The 16,600-nt window shown below is 51.1% G+C and overlaps 1 pseudogene; it reads left to right on the top strand.

Moving 5' to 3' along the window:
- Nucleotides 1–15,369: 15,369 nt before the first annotated feature.
- Nucleotides 15,370–15,613, top strand: LOC144497599 (small ribosomal subunit protein eS27 pseudogene; annotated as a pseudogene).
- The last annotated feature ends 987 nt before the right edge of the window (nt 15,614–16,600 follow it).

Below are 16,600 nucleotides of genomic sequence, written 5' to 3'. Positions count from 1 at the left end.
TCAGAGTGACAATCAGTCGTCAATTGTCACTCTGTGGCATCTTACCTGCTCTTAAAATGGAAAGTGCCTGTCTCACCCGACCTTCCTGACTCAGGCTGGGTGAGACTGATGAAGTGAAGCACGACCCTGGCTCCAGCAATGACGTGTTAAAGGAGTGGAGCGAAGGAAGAAATGCCCCCTTTTTACAGCATTAGCTGCTGGAAAGCAGGTAAGTTTAAAAGTCCCATTGAAAAGGAGAAGGTATGTTTCTAGGGTAAGCGAATGTAATGTTGGAGTGGGGAGTTTGAACATCAGCGTTGGGAGTGGGATTTGGACATTGGCAAGAGGGATCCAGGTGGGGATGCTGATATCCGGATTTTGGAATATAGGGGCAGGTGGGAGCATAGGGCTGGATTGGGTAGGTCGGGTCGGTGGGCTTGGTCAGGGCGAAGGAGGTTGGGCAGGGTGGATGGGGAATTTCATGGAGGGTGGAAGTGCTTAGTTGGGGGTGGTGAGGAATTCTCCTGGGGGGGTTGGGAGTGTGGGAGGTATAGGGCTTGGTCTGGGTGTTTAAAATAGTAACTCTGAAGTTAGAAGTGCTTTTTCTCCTTCTAGTTACTTCAGAGTAACTATGAGTCTAAAACTGGAAGAACCATCCAAAATTAGTGATTTAACTTGGTTTATCGGATGTTTCCCAGTCCAACGCAATTGTCCAGGGGACGTTAGTGCCTCTGGACAATTGTCAGGTAGCTCTTTCGGGTACCAACGTAATAAACGAACTCAAATTAACTTAGGGACAAAGTAAAAGGGGCGGCTCCCCAAAAGGAAGGGGGGAACAACCCGAACCAAAATCAAAGTCGAAAGGAAACTTAAAACGTCAAACCAAAAGGTGATTATCGGGGTCGATAATACACCCCAGCCCCTGCGGCGCCCAGCGGTCGCGGAAGGCGTCAACCGTGCCCGTGGACACCGCATGCTCCCTCTCCAGAGACACCTGGCCGCGAATGTAGCCGCGGTAGAGGGGCAGACAGTCGGGATGGACGGCCCCGTCGATCGCCCGCTGCCTGGACCTATTGATGGCGCGTCTCGCCAGGCCCAGGAGCAGGTTCACGAGGAGGTCGGCATCCCGACCCGCCCCTCTCCGCACCAGGTGCCCGTAGATCAGGAGCGTGGGACTGAAGTGCAAACAAAACACCAGTAAAAGGTGTTTGAGGAAACCAAAAAGGGTGTGCAGCCTAAAACACAGAACGTAGACATGGTCCACGGACTCCACGAGGCCACAGAAAGGGCAGTCTCGGGAGCCCGTGTACCGGAAAAACCTACGGTTGCACGGCACTGCTGCGTGCAGCACCCTCCACCCCAGGTCCCCGAGATAATTGGGGGAGATCCCTCCGTCGAGGGACCTCCACTGGGGACCTCCGCCGCCCGGTGGCAACAAGACCCACCAAGGTGTATCCGGGCGACGGGCGAGGACGCGGTAGTGAAAAGTGTGCAGCAGCAGCCCGTACAGGAAACGCCTCCGCGCGGTGGAAAAGGGCACGGAGGGCATTTCCGCGAGGCGGCACACGCAGTGGGGCACCTGACCCGGGGGGGGAGGTCTAGGCTTCGGGCCAATGTGAAATTCCGTCCGAGCAGGGGAACGCTCGGGCGGGATCCCACCGCACGCCTGCGCCGCCTCTAGACCGCGTGCGCACTCGGGGCCGAGCACGACCATCCTAAGGTCTTGGATGGCTTTGGCCGCGCGCCGGACGGTCACCCCCGCGCGCTCAGCCAGCACGTCGGGGCTCATCCAGCCCGCTCCTCCGCCATCCAGCACGTCCCCGATCCTGGTCACCCCGGCGTCCACGGCCCTCCTCTCCGCCAGCCACCTGAAGTCGTAAGGCTGGAGGTGCGGATTCCTGAGCAGCGGCTCTTGCACGAGAGCCACTACTCCTGACGGGGGAGAGCTGCGTCGCGAGGCGACCGTGTTCCAGACCGTGAGGAGGTCCTGGTAAAAGACGGGCAACTCCCGCAGAGAGGTGGGAATACACCCCAGGTTGATGTGCAGGAGCTGCACGTCGTAATTGAGGCCGTGCAAGTGGCGAAAAAAATACGTCGCCATCGCACGCCATCGTGGAGGAGGCTCGACGTAAAGGTATCGCTGCAGGGTCTGGAGGCGGAAGGTCGCTAGCTGCGTGCGGAGGCACACCAGACCTTGTCCGCCCTCCTCAATCGGGAGATGCAGCACCTCGGCAGCGACCCAGTGCAGTCGGTTGTCCCAGAAAAACCGCACGAGGGCTTTCTGCATATCGGTGACAAAGCCAGGGGGAGGGGTCAAAGTGACCAGCCGGTACCACAGCATGGAGGCGACCAACTGGTTTATGACGAGAACTCGCGCCCTGTAGGACAGCACTCGGAGCAGTCCTGTCCAGCGACCCAGGCGGGCGGAGACTTTGGCCTCCAACTCCCGCCAGTTCGCCGGCCAGGATTCTTCGGCTGGGCAGAGATGGACCCCCAGGTAGAGGAGGTTGGTCCTGCTCCAGGTGAAAGGCCTGAGCTCCTCCGGAAGGGGGTCCGTCTCCCACGGACCGACCAGGAGTCCGGAGCACTTGGCCCAGTTGATCCTGGCGGAGGACGCGGCGGAGTACACCGCCTGGCATTCTCGCATCCTCCGCAGGTCAGCCGGGTCCGTGACAATTGTCAGGTAAATCCTTATGTGAGAACTTCAAAGAAGGATGCCACCTCCACCCACGTCCCCACCCACCCCCTATTTGCTAGTAAGTAGTCTCCATGCTGATGTATGTAGAATCTATGCCGATCAATAAAAACTTGCATGCTGTCACTCTATACATGACATTTTTGGGTGTGAAAGAGCATTATCTTCAAAAACTGTCAAAGCAAGCCTTCAGTTAGTTAAATTGTTGATAAAAAGATGCGTTAATGAATGAGCCTAACTTGTGGAGGTCACCTTTTGCAGAAGACTAGTCTAAGTTTCTGGATTGAATCCTATGTAGAATTTTGAGATTGTTGCATAGTTTTCTCCTCTTCCTTGGGATCTGTTTTCCAACCATCCTCGTAATCCAAGCGAAGCGGATGAACTGAACTGTTCAATAGGAGGAATATACCTATATGGAAATGTGCAAGGTGAATCGGAAAACTGGAAAGCCACCAGTAATGACCAGCTGAAATCCGATGAAAGCGTGACAACGTATCCTTTCTCTTTGGAACTGGAGCTTTTGCTCAATGAGAAATTTATTGCAAACACCTGATTGATTTATTATCTACTGTACAGGAAAAAATGTGACCTCTTATTTGTTTCAATATGTATATTAATTGCTTCCTTTATATCCACTTAACAGCTTCATTAAATAAACCAGCAAATGATGACTTGTATTAGGTGATACCAACAGCCTTTTTGTTTTTCATGACATATGTTCTGCTAAATGGGAATAATATTGTCAGCAGATGTTACCAGATTTGGAGAGAAACTGAAACAGCCGGTGAAATGCCTTAATTTGTTTTGATCATGCCATTTATTCTAACAGTTTTCAACAAATTTAATGACTTGGGGAGTGCAATTACTCGGCATGGAGAATGCCTGAATATCTTTCTGCTCACTTTTTGTCTGAGATCAGGTGCAGTGTAACAACTATTGAGTAGACAGTCAAAATATGTCTTGAATAATATTGGAGCTCTTGAAGCAGATACGGGTATCAAAATTTGGGTGCGTATTACAAGTGCTACTGGTGTTATGGAAGCTCTGAATGTTCTAATCCATTAAGACAGAAGAGAGCACTGGAGCCTCATCTTTACATACTTCATAAGCTTTTATTTACAGAGGTACAAATTATAAACATGCACCTCCTTAACAACACCCAATTTCAGTGGTTTTGTTATCATCGTTAACAGAAAATAGCAGAGGATGGCTTTGATGCATCAACCTCTGAATTATCAGCTCAGCACACTTCCGCTGCACCACTTTGCTATGGCACACCCAATTTCAGTCTGTTGCTATATAAACCTCTTTTGTAACTTTTCCTTTTATATAGGAGCACAACTAAATCCCCAGTTAATGTCTGGCACCTAAACACAATTAAATACTCAATTTCTATATGATTAACAGCCGAGGCCTGAAATGGTGCGGCCACATTCTTGCCCACCTCTACTGTGGTCTGTGTGGCACAAGTATGCATTGCCAGCCTGTGTTTCGGTCCTAGAATGATATCAAACAGCAATTTCTGCTGATTTGAAGCTTCTGTCCCTCACTGGATCTGCAGGTGTTCACTGAATATGTATGGTAATCACTCTCAGTTAGACAGATATTTAATAACATGAGAAACCGTCCCGAACTAAAGGGTCAGGCACCAAGTGGCAGGTGAAATGATTATTCACTTCTTTCTGCTGAGGCAAAGTTCACTGTGGATTGTGTTTGGAGGTGTTTTGGAGAGATGCTGTGTACAACAAGACAGGCAACAGGATTTGGTCACCAAAGACTCTGGACTGTTGTTGCAGACTGTCCCGTGACCAGGGAATGAAGCGAAGGCTGTAGAGAAGGGAAGATCCAGGGAGAGGGAAAAGGAAGTGGGGAAAAGATGGTATGTGGTCTCACAGAAGCAGAGGAGAGAGGAGGTGGTTTGGGGTCTTCACGCAAGGCCCTGCCAACCATGTATTTTTCAGGAGCACTTTTCATGCCTCCATCTCACCCAGGAGCAGTGCCTGAACCAACTGAAGTTCAATAAGGAGAGGGTGGGTGGAAGCACTGTGCAACCTTCTTCAATAGGATCTGGAGCCTCACACCAGATCAAGGATAGCACTGTTGGTGGTTGTAAAGGGCATAGGGGCATTGAAATTTCATGCATTCTGATTTTTCCAGGCAGGAACAGATGACACTTCCCAATACACCATTCATCCATACAGCCTGGAGATGATGGAGGCCATCTATGCCAGAAGAATCATGCTCATCCCTCAGCAGGGAGAAGCAAGATCAGAGGGCACATGGCTTGACTAGGATAATGAAATTCCCAACGGTACAGGAAATCAGCTGCACAGATGTGGCTCTGTAGCACCCCACTCCCTATGTCAGCAGAGAGAAGTACAGGCATTGCAAGATCTACCATTCAATCAATGTGCATGTGGTGGACCTCAGTTGTGCCTTTGTCCTATATGGACCACCGTTGTGTGTGTTTGTCGTACCTGGACACATCCCCTTCCAGTTTGGTTCCTCCCCTCAGCACCTAGTATAAAGGTGGCTGTCTCCTCCCCCTTGTTCAGTCCAGGTCGGTTAATTGTTGGGATCTGCTCCTGATTCTGTTGTGAATAAAAGCCTACACTTATATTGGCATATCGGTAGTCTTTCGCCTTATTGATAGCGCATCAATTTTATTCACAACAGTTACTAGTATGGAGCAGTTTCTAAAACCCGACAAGTTAGCATTAGACCCTCAAGAGGTTGGAGCCTCTGATAAATTTGATCATTGGTTGGACTGCTTCGAAGCATTCGTCGACACCGCTACGGCCATCGACACCGACGCTGCTCAACTCCACATGCTCCGCCCCCGGGTAAGCGAAACTGTCTATGGAATCTTCCAGGACGCTGCTACTTACGCGGACGCTATCGAACTCCTAAAAGGGCAGTTCCGAAAGAGCCCTAACGTGGTTTACGCCAGACACCTCCTAACTACCCGCAAATAGCAGCCAGGAGAATCGTGCGCCCAATTTCTGCGCGCCCTGCGAGTCCTCGCCCGAGCATGCGACTGTAAGGCTGTTTCAGCAGCTCAGAACACGGAGGATCTGATCCGCGACGCCTACATTGCGGGCATTGAGTCTACATACATCCAGCAGCGTCTGCTGGAACAAGATGACCTAGACCTCCGGAAAACGGCCACGATGGCTGAAACGTTAGAAGCAGCCTCCCATAATCTCAGGTCTTACCTTGGATCCCGTTCCACCGACGGCTCCACTGCGACGGCTGCTCCAGCAGGGCCCAAATGTTACTTTTGTGGCCTCCCTAAGCACCCTCGGCGTCACTGCCCGGCAAAGGACGCGATTTGCTCCGGATGTGGTAAGCTAGGCCACTTTGTTAAAGTCTGCTGAGCAAAGCCGCTTCTGAAGACTCGTGGAGCCATGTGTGCTCCGAGGGCGCGGCCATCTTTGATGCAAGCGGCGGCTGCGCGCGAATCGCCATCTTTGATGCGGTCACCGGAAGTGCGGGAATCGCCATCTTTGATGCGGTCACCGGAAGTGCGGGAGTCGCCATCTTTGAGACTGGCATCAAGGCAAGCTGAGCAGGAAGCTTCATCCGTGACGTCATCAGACGGCGACGAAGATGGATTCTTCTTTAATTCAACAGTGGCATCGATTTGCTTGGACCAGTCGCAGCCACATCAACTCTCCAAGTCCATAATGGAGATCAAGGTAAATGGTTATGCAGAAAACTGCCTGTTTGACTGTGGGAGCACGGAAAGTTTTATACACCCTCGCACAGTGCGTCAATATGCCCTTCCCGTGCGACCCTGGAGCCAGACCATCTCCATGGCCTCGAATTCTCACTCAGTGGAGGTCCTCGGGTGCTGCTTGGTGACGCTGACGGTACAGGGCACAGTCTACGAGCGTTTTCGGCTCCTTGTGCTGCCGCGACTCTGCGCAGCTGTACTGCTGGGGTTAGATTTCCTCAGCCATCATAGAAGCGTCATCCTGCAGTACGATGGCCCTTATCCCCCGCTCTCCGTCTGCAAGGCGCCGTCACGGCAGCGCCCCTCGCGCACCACCTGCAGTCTCTCGACCCTCAAGATCACCCCCCCCCCGTTATTTGATAACCTCACCCCGGATTGTAGGCCTATAGCCACCAAGAGTAGGCGCTATAGTGCGGATGACCGGGCCTTCATTCGGTCCGAGGTACAACGTTTGCTCCAGGAAGGGATTATCCAGGCCAGCACCAGCCCCTGGAGGGCGCAAGTGGTCGTAGTTAAATCGGGGGAGAAACACCGCATGGTGATTGACTACAGCCAGACCATAAACAGGTATACCCAACTAGATGCATATCCTCTTCCCCGTATCGCGGACATAGTCAACCGCATCGCGCACTATAGGGTTTTTTCAACGATCGATTTGAAATCGGCTTACCACCAGCTCCCTATCCGCTCGGAGGATCGCCCATACACTGCCTTTGAGGCGGATGGCCGCCTCTACCAGTTCCTCCGAGTCCCCTTTGGTGTCACCAATGGGGTCTCAGTCTTCCAACGGGCCATGGATCAAATGGTGGACCAGCACGGACTACGGGCCACTTTCCCGTATCTGGATAACGTCACCATCTGCGGCCATGACCTGCAGGACCATGATGCCAACCTACAAAAATTCCTTTGTACGGCCACTCTCCTGAACCTCACATACAATGAGGCGAAGTGTGTTTTCCGGACACGCCGCCTCGCCATCCTTGGGTACGTGATAGAAAATGGTGTCCTTGGCCCCGACCCAGCCCATATGCGTCCCCTTATGCAGCTTCCCCTCCCTACTACCCTCAAAGCACTGAGGAGATGCCTGGGCTTCTTCTCCTATTATGCCCAGTGGGTTCCCCGTTACGCAGATAAAGCCCGTCCGCTCCTAAAATCGACCTCTTTTCCCCTGGCGGAGGAGGCCTGTCGGGCCTTCGATGACATCAAAGCGGACATCGCGAAGGCCGCGATGCACGCTGTGGACGAATCCATCCCATTCCAAGTGGAAAGTGATGCATCTGACTTTGCCCTAGCTGCCACCCTTAACCAGAGGGGCCGTCCGGTGGCCTTCTTTTCCCGGACCTTACAAGGCCCTGAGATTCGACACTCCTCGGTCGAGAAGGAGGCCCAGGCCATCGTGGAAGCCGTCCGGCACTGGCGCCATTATCTCGCGGGCCAACGATTCACCTTAATTACGGACCAGCGGTCAGTTGCCTTCCTGTTTAACACCAGGCAAAAGGGCAAGATTAAGAATGACAAGATCTTGCGGTGGAGGATTGAGCTCTCCACCTACAGATATGACATCATGTACCGGCCCGGGAAGCTCAATGAGCCCCCAGACGCCCTGTCCCGTGGATCATGTGCCAGTGCCCAACTAGACCAGCTACAGTCCCTCCATAACGACCTCTGTCACCCGGGTGTCACCAGATTTTTCCATTTTGTCAAGTCCCGTAACCTGCCCTTCTCCCTTGAGGAAGTCCGGACGATTACCAGGCAATGCAGGGTCTGCGCTGAGTGCAAACCGCAGTTCTACCGGCCAGGTAGGGCGCACCTTGTAAAGGCCACTCGCGCGTTCGAGCGCCTTAGCGTTGATTTTAAAGGCCCCCTCCCCTCCTCTAACCGCAATGTTTATTTCCTGAATATCATTGACGAATACTCACGTTTCCCTTTTGCCTTCCCCTGCTCGGACATGACCACGGCTACAGTGATTCGGACCCTGAACAAGCTCTTCACCCTGTTCGGCTTCCCAGCCTATATTCATAGCGACCGTGGGTCCTCTTTCATGAGTGACGAGCTGAGGCAGTACCTGCTCGCCAAAGGCGTTGCCTCCAGCCGCACCACTAGCTATAACCCCAGGGGCAATGGTCAAGTAGAGCGGGAGAACGCAACCGTCTGGAAGGCCGTTCTATTAGCGTTACGGTCTAGGGGCCTTCCAGTCAGCCGTTGGCAAGACGTCCTTCCGGACGCATTACATTCCATTAGGTCACTCTTGTGCACAGCGACCAATACGACCCCTCACGAGCGGATGTTTGCGTTTCCCAGGAAGTCCTCCTCGGGTACTTCGCTCCCGGATTGGCTGATGTCCCCGGGACCCGTCCTGCTTCGGAAGCATGTCCGGACCCATAAGGCAGATCCCTTGGTCGAGGAGGTCCAACTGCTCCATGCTAATCCCCAATATGCTTATGTAGCATACCCTGATGGGCGGGAGGACACGGTTTCTGTCCGTGACTTGGCACCCGCGGGTGCCCCGGAGGTCACCACGTCCTTCCGCCCCACGGTCCCTGGTGTCGTCCATTCGGAGACTGCTACGCCTCTTCCTCCCTCAGTCCCTGTCCCCAATGTAGTGTGCCCAGAGCCTGTTGCAGCCCCCCACCCTCCGGTTCCCACTGTTCCCCATACGCCACCAGGGCCACTGCTCATTCCTCTCGCCCCTATGTACAGCTCGCTTGAGTCGCCGGAGCCGTCGCCACGCAGTACCCGACGACTGGACGGGACGACGGATCGGTCCGCTTCACACCACCCAGCGCCTTCTCTCGACGCTCACTGTACGGAGCCTGGGCCGACATCGCTCCCTGCTCGGACGACTCTGCGACCTGCACTACGACGATCGCGACGACGGATCAAGCCACCGGTTCGTCTGGACTTGTGATATTGTTTCCGCTTCACCCCCGTGTTGTTTTTTTAAAAGGAAGGGGCGAATGTGGTGGACCTCAGTTGTGCCTTTGTCCTATATGGACCACCGTTGTGTGTGTTTGTCATACCTGGACACATCCCCTTCCAGTTTGGTTCCTCCCCTCAGCACCTAGTATAAAGGTGGCTGTCTCCTCCCCCTTGTTCAGTCCAGGTCGGTTAATTGTTGGGATCTGCTCCTGATTCTGTTGTGAATAAAAGCCTACACTTATATTGGCATATCGGTAGTCTTTCGCCTTATTGATAGCGCATCAGTGCAGTTGCTTACATCATGTCAGTGAATGCTCGTTATCCTGGCAGCAACCATGATGTCTTTATTCTGAGGCAGTCCTGCTACCTTCACACCCCTACATAACCCAGAGTCTGTCTTCTCACACACAGGCTCTCACTGTGCATGCGCCTTATGAGTTTGTCCACAGCATCCCCTCCCCCCAGCTACCTAACCACAGGAGGACAACCTGCCTATAAAGGGTTTTGAATTGAGGAAGTGAGGTCAGCTGAAGGGGATTCTGGGAGGTTGAGTCTTAGTATAAAAGGCAGTTACCTGGGGGGTTCGACCTCTTTGTTTGACTGGAGTGAGACTGGGGGAGAGAGTCTTAGCAGGAGTGCTGAGAGTAAGCAAAGAAGTGATTTAATTATTCATTTATTCATTTAAGGGTATTCCTAGTATATTTCGCGGGCTTTTTTCAGGGTTTTGAATTGAGGAAGTGAGGTCAGCTGAAGGGGATTCTGGGAGGTTGAGTCTTAGTATAAAAGGCAGTTACCTGGGGGGTTCGCCAGGAGCATAAAAAGCCGGCTGCAGTATACAGGGGGCAGCGTCGGGAGCGGGCAGTGGAGTGAGTGGGTAGCAGAGTGTGAACTATAAGGGCTTTGGCTCACAGGGATTAGGCTGAAAGGGCGAGGCAAGGCTAGTTATTTTTTACCCGACCCTATAAAGGATAAGGGCAGGTATGAGTGATCGGCCAGTTCAGTGCTTCCGATGTGGGATGTGGGAGTTCCTGCAAACACCTAGCTTCCCAGAGGTTCACATATGTGCCAGGTGCGTGGAACTGCAGCTCTTGAGGGACCGTGTCATGGAACTGGAGCTGCAGATCGCTGACCTTAGGCTAGTCAGGGAAAATGGGAGAAAAATTGACAGGAGTTATAGGCAACTAGTTACACCGGGGCATCGGGAGGAAGACACGTGGGTCACAGTTAGGAGGAGTAAAGGGCAAAAGGGTAAAGTACAAGGGAGGACTCCAGTGGTGGTCTCTCAAAATAGGAAGGGCTTGGTGACAGGTGTGAGAGGGGAGGGGAGTGAACAGTTAGAAGAGGGGTCACCTGTGGTTGTCCCACTCCAAAACAGGTATATTGTTTTAGATAGTGTGGAGGAGTGTGCCTCTCCAGGGGTAAGACACAGTGACCAGGTCACTGGCACACAGTCAGGCTCTGTGGCCCGGAAAGGGAAGAGAGGGGTTAGGAGAGCGATAGTGGTGGGGGATGCATCAGTTAGAGGCACAGACAGGCGATTCTGTGGGGGCGAACGGGACTCCAGGATGGTAGTCTGCCTACCTGGTGCTGGGGTCACGGATGTCTCCGAGCGGATAGGAGGCATATTAAAAGGGGAAGATAAAGAAACGGATGTCATTATACACATTGGTGGAAATGATGTGGATAGGAAGAGTAGGGGGATCCTAAGAGAGCAATTCAGGGAGTTGGGAAATAGGTTAAAAAGTAGGGTCACTAGGGTGGCCATCTCTGGGCTGCTCCCAATGCCTCGTGCCAGTGAGGCTAAGAATAGGGAGTTGGTACAAATGAATGCCTGGCTAAAGGACTGGTCCAGGAGGGAGGGCTTCATTTTCATAGATCAATGGGAGGTTTTTAGGAGAGGATGGCACCTGTACAAGAGGGAGGGGTCACAACTAAGTTGGAAGGGCACAAATATCCTGGCTGGGAGCTTTGCTAGTGCAGTTCGGGGGGGTTTAAACTAGTATGGCAGGGGGGTGGGGATCAAACTATTAGGTCTATAAGTGTGGAGGCTGGGGACGAGCTTGGGGCTGGGACAAGGCTGGCAAAGAAGAAGAGCACTCTGGGGGAGGACGACCTCACTGAGCCTGGAGGTCTGGAGTGCTTATACTTCAATGCAAGGAGCGTAGCAGGTAAGACAGACAAACTTGGGGCCTTAATGCGCACGAGGAACTTGGATGTGGTTGCGGTGACAGAGACTTGGTTGAAAGAGGGACAGGACTGGCAGCTGAATATTCCGGGGTACAAGTGTTTTAGGCGAGACAGAGGAGGGGCCAAAAGAGGTGGGGGAGTAGCGGTATTAGTTGGAGAGCATATCACAGCGGTGCAGATGGAGGACAATTCAGAGGGGTCGTGTAACGAGTCACTCTGGGTGGATCTTAGAAACAGGAAAGGCGCAGTCACTATGTTGGGGGTGTACTACAGGCCCCCCAACAGCCCAAGGGAAGTGGAAGAATGGATATGTCAGGAGATACTGGATAGGTGCAGGAAAAATAGGGTTGTTGTAGTGGGAGACTTCAATTTCCCTGGTATAGACTGGAAATCGCTGAGGGCAGGGACTCTGGATGGGGAGGAATTTGTAACATGTGTACAGGAGGGTTCGTTGGAACAATATGTAGACAGCCCGACTAGAGAGGGGGCTATACTGGACCTGGTACTGGGGAATGAGCCCGGTCAGGTCTTCAAAGTTTTGGTAGGGGAACATGTGGCAAATAGTGACCACAATTCTGTTAGCTTTAGGATAGTGATGGAAAAGGATGAGTGGTGTCCCAAGGGTAAGGTGTTGGATTGGGGGAAGGCTAACTTTATTGGGATCAGGCAGAAATTGGCAGCTCTTGATTGGGAGAGGCTGCTTGAGGGTAAATCCACATCTGGTATGTGGCAGTCTTTTAAGGAACGGCTGTTAGGGCTAGAGGACAAGCATGTGCCTGTAAAAAAGAAGGATAGGAAGGGTAGGATTAGAGAACCGTGGATAACCAGGGAAATTGAGGGACTGGTCAAAAAGAAAAGAGAGGCGTATGTTAGGTCCAAGCAGCTAAAAACGGAGGGAGCTCTGGAGGAGTACAAAGAAAGTAGGAAAGTACTCAAACGGGGAATTAGAAGAGCAAAAAGGGGTCACGAAATATCCTTGGCAGACAGGATTAAGGAGAATCCCAAGGCATTTTATTCATACGTTAGGAACAAAAGGGTTGTTAGGGAAAAAATCGGACCTCTCAGGGACAAAAGTGGGGACTTATGCTTGGAGCCCAAAGAAGTAGGGGAGATCCTAAATGAATACTTTGCGTCGGTATTCACAAAGGAGAGGGATGTGTTGACTGGGAGTGTCTCTGAGGGGAGTGTTGAACCGTTGGAGAAAATCTCCATTACAAAGGAGGAAGTGATAGGTTTGTTAGAGAATATAAAGACTGACAAATCCCCAGGGCCTGATGGAATCTATCCAAGGCTGCTCAGGGAGACGAGAGGTGAAATCGTTGGGCCTCTGACGCAAATCTTTGTCTCGTCACTGGACACAGGTGAGGTCCCAGAGGATTGGAGGATAGCCAATGTGGTCCCGTTATTTAAGAAGGGTAGGAAGGATAACCCGGGTAATTATAGGCCGGTGAGCTTGACGTCCGTGGTGGGGAAGTTGTTGGAGAAGATTCTTAGAGATAGGATGTATGCGCATTTTGAAAGGAATAAACTCATTAACGATAGTCAGCATGGTTTTGTGAGAGGGAGGTCATGCCTCACTAACCTGGTGGTGTTTTTTGAAGAGGTGACCAAAATGGTTGACGAAGGAAGGGCCGTGGATGTTGTCTATATGGACTTTAGTAAAGCTTTTGACAAAGTCCCTCATGGTAGGCTAGTGAAAAAGGTTGGATCTCATGGGATAAAGGGGGAGGTGGCTAGATGGGTGGAGAACTGGCTTGGTCATAGAAGACAGAGGGTGGTAGTGGAAGGGTCTTTTTCCGGCTGGAGGCCTGTGACTAGTGGTGTACCGCAGGGCTCTGTATTGGGACCTCTGCTGTTTGTGATTTATATAAATGATCTGGAAGAAGGAGTAACTGGGGTGATCAGTAAGTTTGCGGACGACACAAAACTGGCAGGACTTGCAGATAGTGAGGAACATTGTCAGAGGCTACAGAAGGATATAGATAGGCTGGAAATTTGGGCAAGGAAATGGCAGATGGAGTTCAATCCTGATAAATGCGAAGTGATGCATATTGGTGGGAATAATGTAGGGAGGAGCTACACGATAAATGGAAGAACCATAAAGGGTGTAGAGACGCAGAGGGACCTGGGTGTGCAAGTCCACAGATCTTTGAAGGTGACGTCACAGGTGGAGAAGGTGGTGAAGAAGGCATATGGCATGCTTGCCTTTATAGGACGGGGCATAGAGTATAAAAGTTGGGGTCTGATGTTGCAGATGTATAGAACGTTGGTTCGGCCGCATTTGGAATACTGCGTCCAGTTCTGGTCGCCACACTACCAGAAGGACGTGGAGGCTTTGGAGAGAGTACAGAGGAGGTTTACCAGGATGTTGCCTGGTATGGAGGGGCTTGGTTATGAGGAGAGATTGGGGAAACTGGGGTTGTTCTCCTTGGAAAGACGGAGGATGAGGGGAGACTTAATAGAGGTGTATAAAATTATGAAAGGCATAGATAGGGTGAACGGTGGGAAGCTTTTCCCCGGGTCGGTGGTGACGTTCACGAGGGGTCATAGGTTCAAGGTGAAGGGGGGGGGAGGTTTCACATAGATATCAGAAGGACATATTTTACACAGAGGGTCGTGGGGGCCTGGAATGTGTTGCCGGGCAAGGTGGTGGAGGCGGACACACTGGGAACGTTTAAGACTTATCTAGACAGCTATATGAACGGAGTGGGAATGGAAGGATACAAAAGAGTGGTCTAGTTTGGACCAGGGAGCGGCGCGGGCTAATTGTTCTTTGTTTCTCGTTTCAAGGCTTCATTCTATGATCATCTTGCTGGTGCCAGTACAGAGCGAGACTGCGGATAGTTGGGAACCTGTCTCGGGGGCAGGGAATTCAGATGGTGTTCGTGGAAGTGGAAATGAATAGGGTTGGGAAGCATTTTCTGATCAGGGCCAGTGTGATCTCCTGGACTAGTTTCGATCGCCTCAGGGGGTCGGAGAGGAATTTCCCAGATTTTTTTCCCCATATTGGCCCTGGGGTTTTCACTCTGGGTTTTCGCCTCTCCCTGGAGATCACATGGTCTGGAATGGGGGAGTGGGGGTGAGTTAATAGGTTGTGATGAACAAAGCATCGTAGCTGTGAGGGACAGCTCGGTGGATAGGATATTAGTATGTAGATAGGCTGGAAAATTGGGCGGGGATCCTGGATTCAGAATTCAATCCTGGACCGGGGAGCGGCGCGGGCTTGGAGGGCCGAAGGGCCTGTTCCTGTGCTGTATTGTTCTTTGTTCTTTGAGAGTTGTGGAGCAGACCATTGACATGTTCAAGAAATGTGTCCAATGCCCAGACTTGGGAGACCTTCACAAAACACTGCAGTAAGTTTTCAAGTTCATCCCCTCCGTAACCTTGCAAGAGTTTTCAGTTTCAGTAGGGAGAATAAAATTGGCAGAGTAGAACTTCCCCATCCTTCCTTCACCATTGATCTCCATCTCACTGGATATATCCTGTTCTGTCCCATGATCTCTTCACCTTCAGAAAATTAGATAATAATAGTCTTATCCAACTGCAGCTCAGCAGTCTGATAACCTGGGAGCTGGCAAAAGTACAAGCAATGCACATAAAGTAATTAAAAGTAATAACATTTGGAACATCAAAAAGCAAAAATTCTTCTGCCCTCACCCACAACATAAAACTGATCTATGAAATGCTTGCTCGCTTCTGGTGTGGCAAAGGTTAGCGTGGAATCTCTGATTAACTGCATTTACCTGAAAATATCAGGCTGACCCAGCCACTTCACTGCAGTTTAGCAAGTATATGCCAAAGCCCTTTAGATACAAATTAGGACTAAGGATACTATAATCAGCATTGCGACCCAATGCCTCTGGCAAAAGATTTGTTGCATCCATCTCCCAAGGAGGAGAAGAGGAAACACAAGAAGGAACATCTGGTGCAAATTTCCAACACCTGCTTCATGGATGTCAAGTATCATGACTGTGTTCGACCACGCACAGACTGCCATGCTGTATGACGAATGTTCCATTGTGCTCTGCCAGCCCACCGGAGGAAAAGCCAGGTTAACAGAAGGCTGTCCCTTCAGAAGAAAGACGCACCAAAAATGAAAGTTGATACTTGGGGGTAAGTGAGACACCACGCAGCCAGCATCAAGAGTCTGTATGAGGAATACTGATTCTCTTCCTTGGGATCTGGATGGCAGCCTGGGAGAAATGGAGCTGGGGAAATATCAGTGTCCCGAAGCCTTGCCCACCTGGATTCTAGAAAGTTTTTTGGACCCTCTTGTTGGTATTGAGTTATAGATTCATAGAATCCTACAGTGCAAAAGGAGGCCATTCAGCCCATCGAGTCTGCATTGACTACAATCCCACCCAGGCCCAATCATCATAACCCCAGGTGTTTACCCTAGCTAGTCCCCCTGACACTAAGGGAGAATTGACCCAAGGCCAATCCACCTAACCCGCACATCTTTGGACTGTGGGAGGAAACCAGAGCACCCAGAGGAAGCCCACGCAGACACAGGGAGAATGTGCAAACTCCACACAGACAGTGACCAAAGCCGGGAATTGAACCCAAGTCCCTGGCGCTGTGAAACAGCAGTGCTAACTACTGTGCCACCGTGCCGCCCACAGCAATTGTTAGAACTGTCAAATAAAATGACATAACATAAAAAATATACAACATTTCTTTCAACTACACAAGGTGATTAGCAACTTATAATTTTTCAATTGCGTAGGATGTTAGTCCCAAGCACTTTTAATGATCTTTGATTCATGAAAATTAACAGCCTGTCCAGTCAAGCCTTGGGGATGTTGTGGGGAGTGTGACAGCAGTGGTTTTGCACTCAATTAACTTTAATATATCAGAGCCCCACACTTGACAGGAGCAAATCATAGATGCACATATCTTCAACATAATAGAATATATTTTCTTCAGCTCAGAAAGAATCAGCTGGAAAGACTGGATGGAGATGCTCTTTTTCTAACTCAAACCTGCTTTGAGGAATTGACAATAGAAATGGTGGAGTTGGAGTTTGTCAGGGGCACTGGATGGGATTCGCTGCTCCCAACATCAGTGGATGTAATGGGAGGCAG

The sequence above is a fragment of the Mustelus asterias genome, chromosome 8 (genome assembly GCF_964213995.1).
Source record: "Mustelus asterias chromosome 8, sMusAst1.hap1.1, whole genome shotgun sequence".
Taxonomy (NCBI): domain Eukaryota; kingdom Metazoa; phylum Chordata; class Chondrichthyes; order Carcharhiniformes; family Triakidae; genus Mustelus; species Mustelus asterias.
This window is presented reverse-complemented; position numbering and strand designations above follow the sequence as displayed.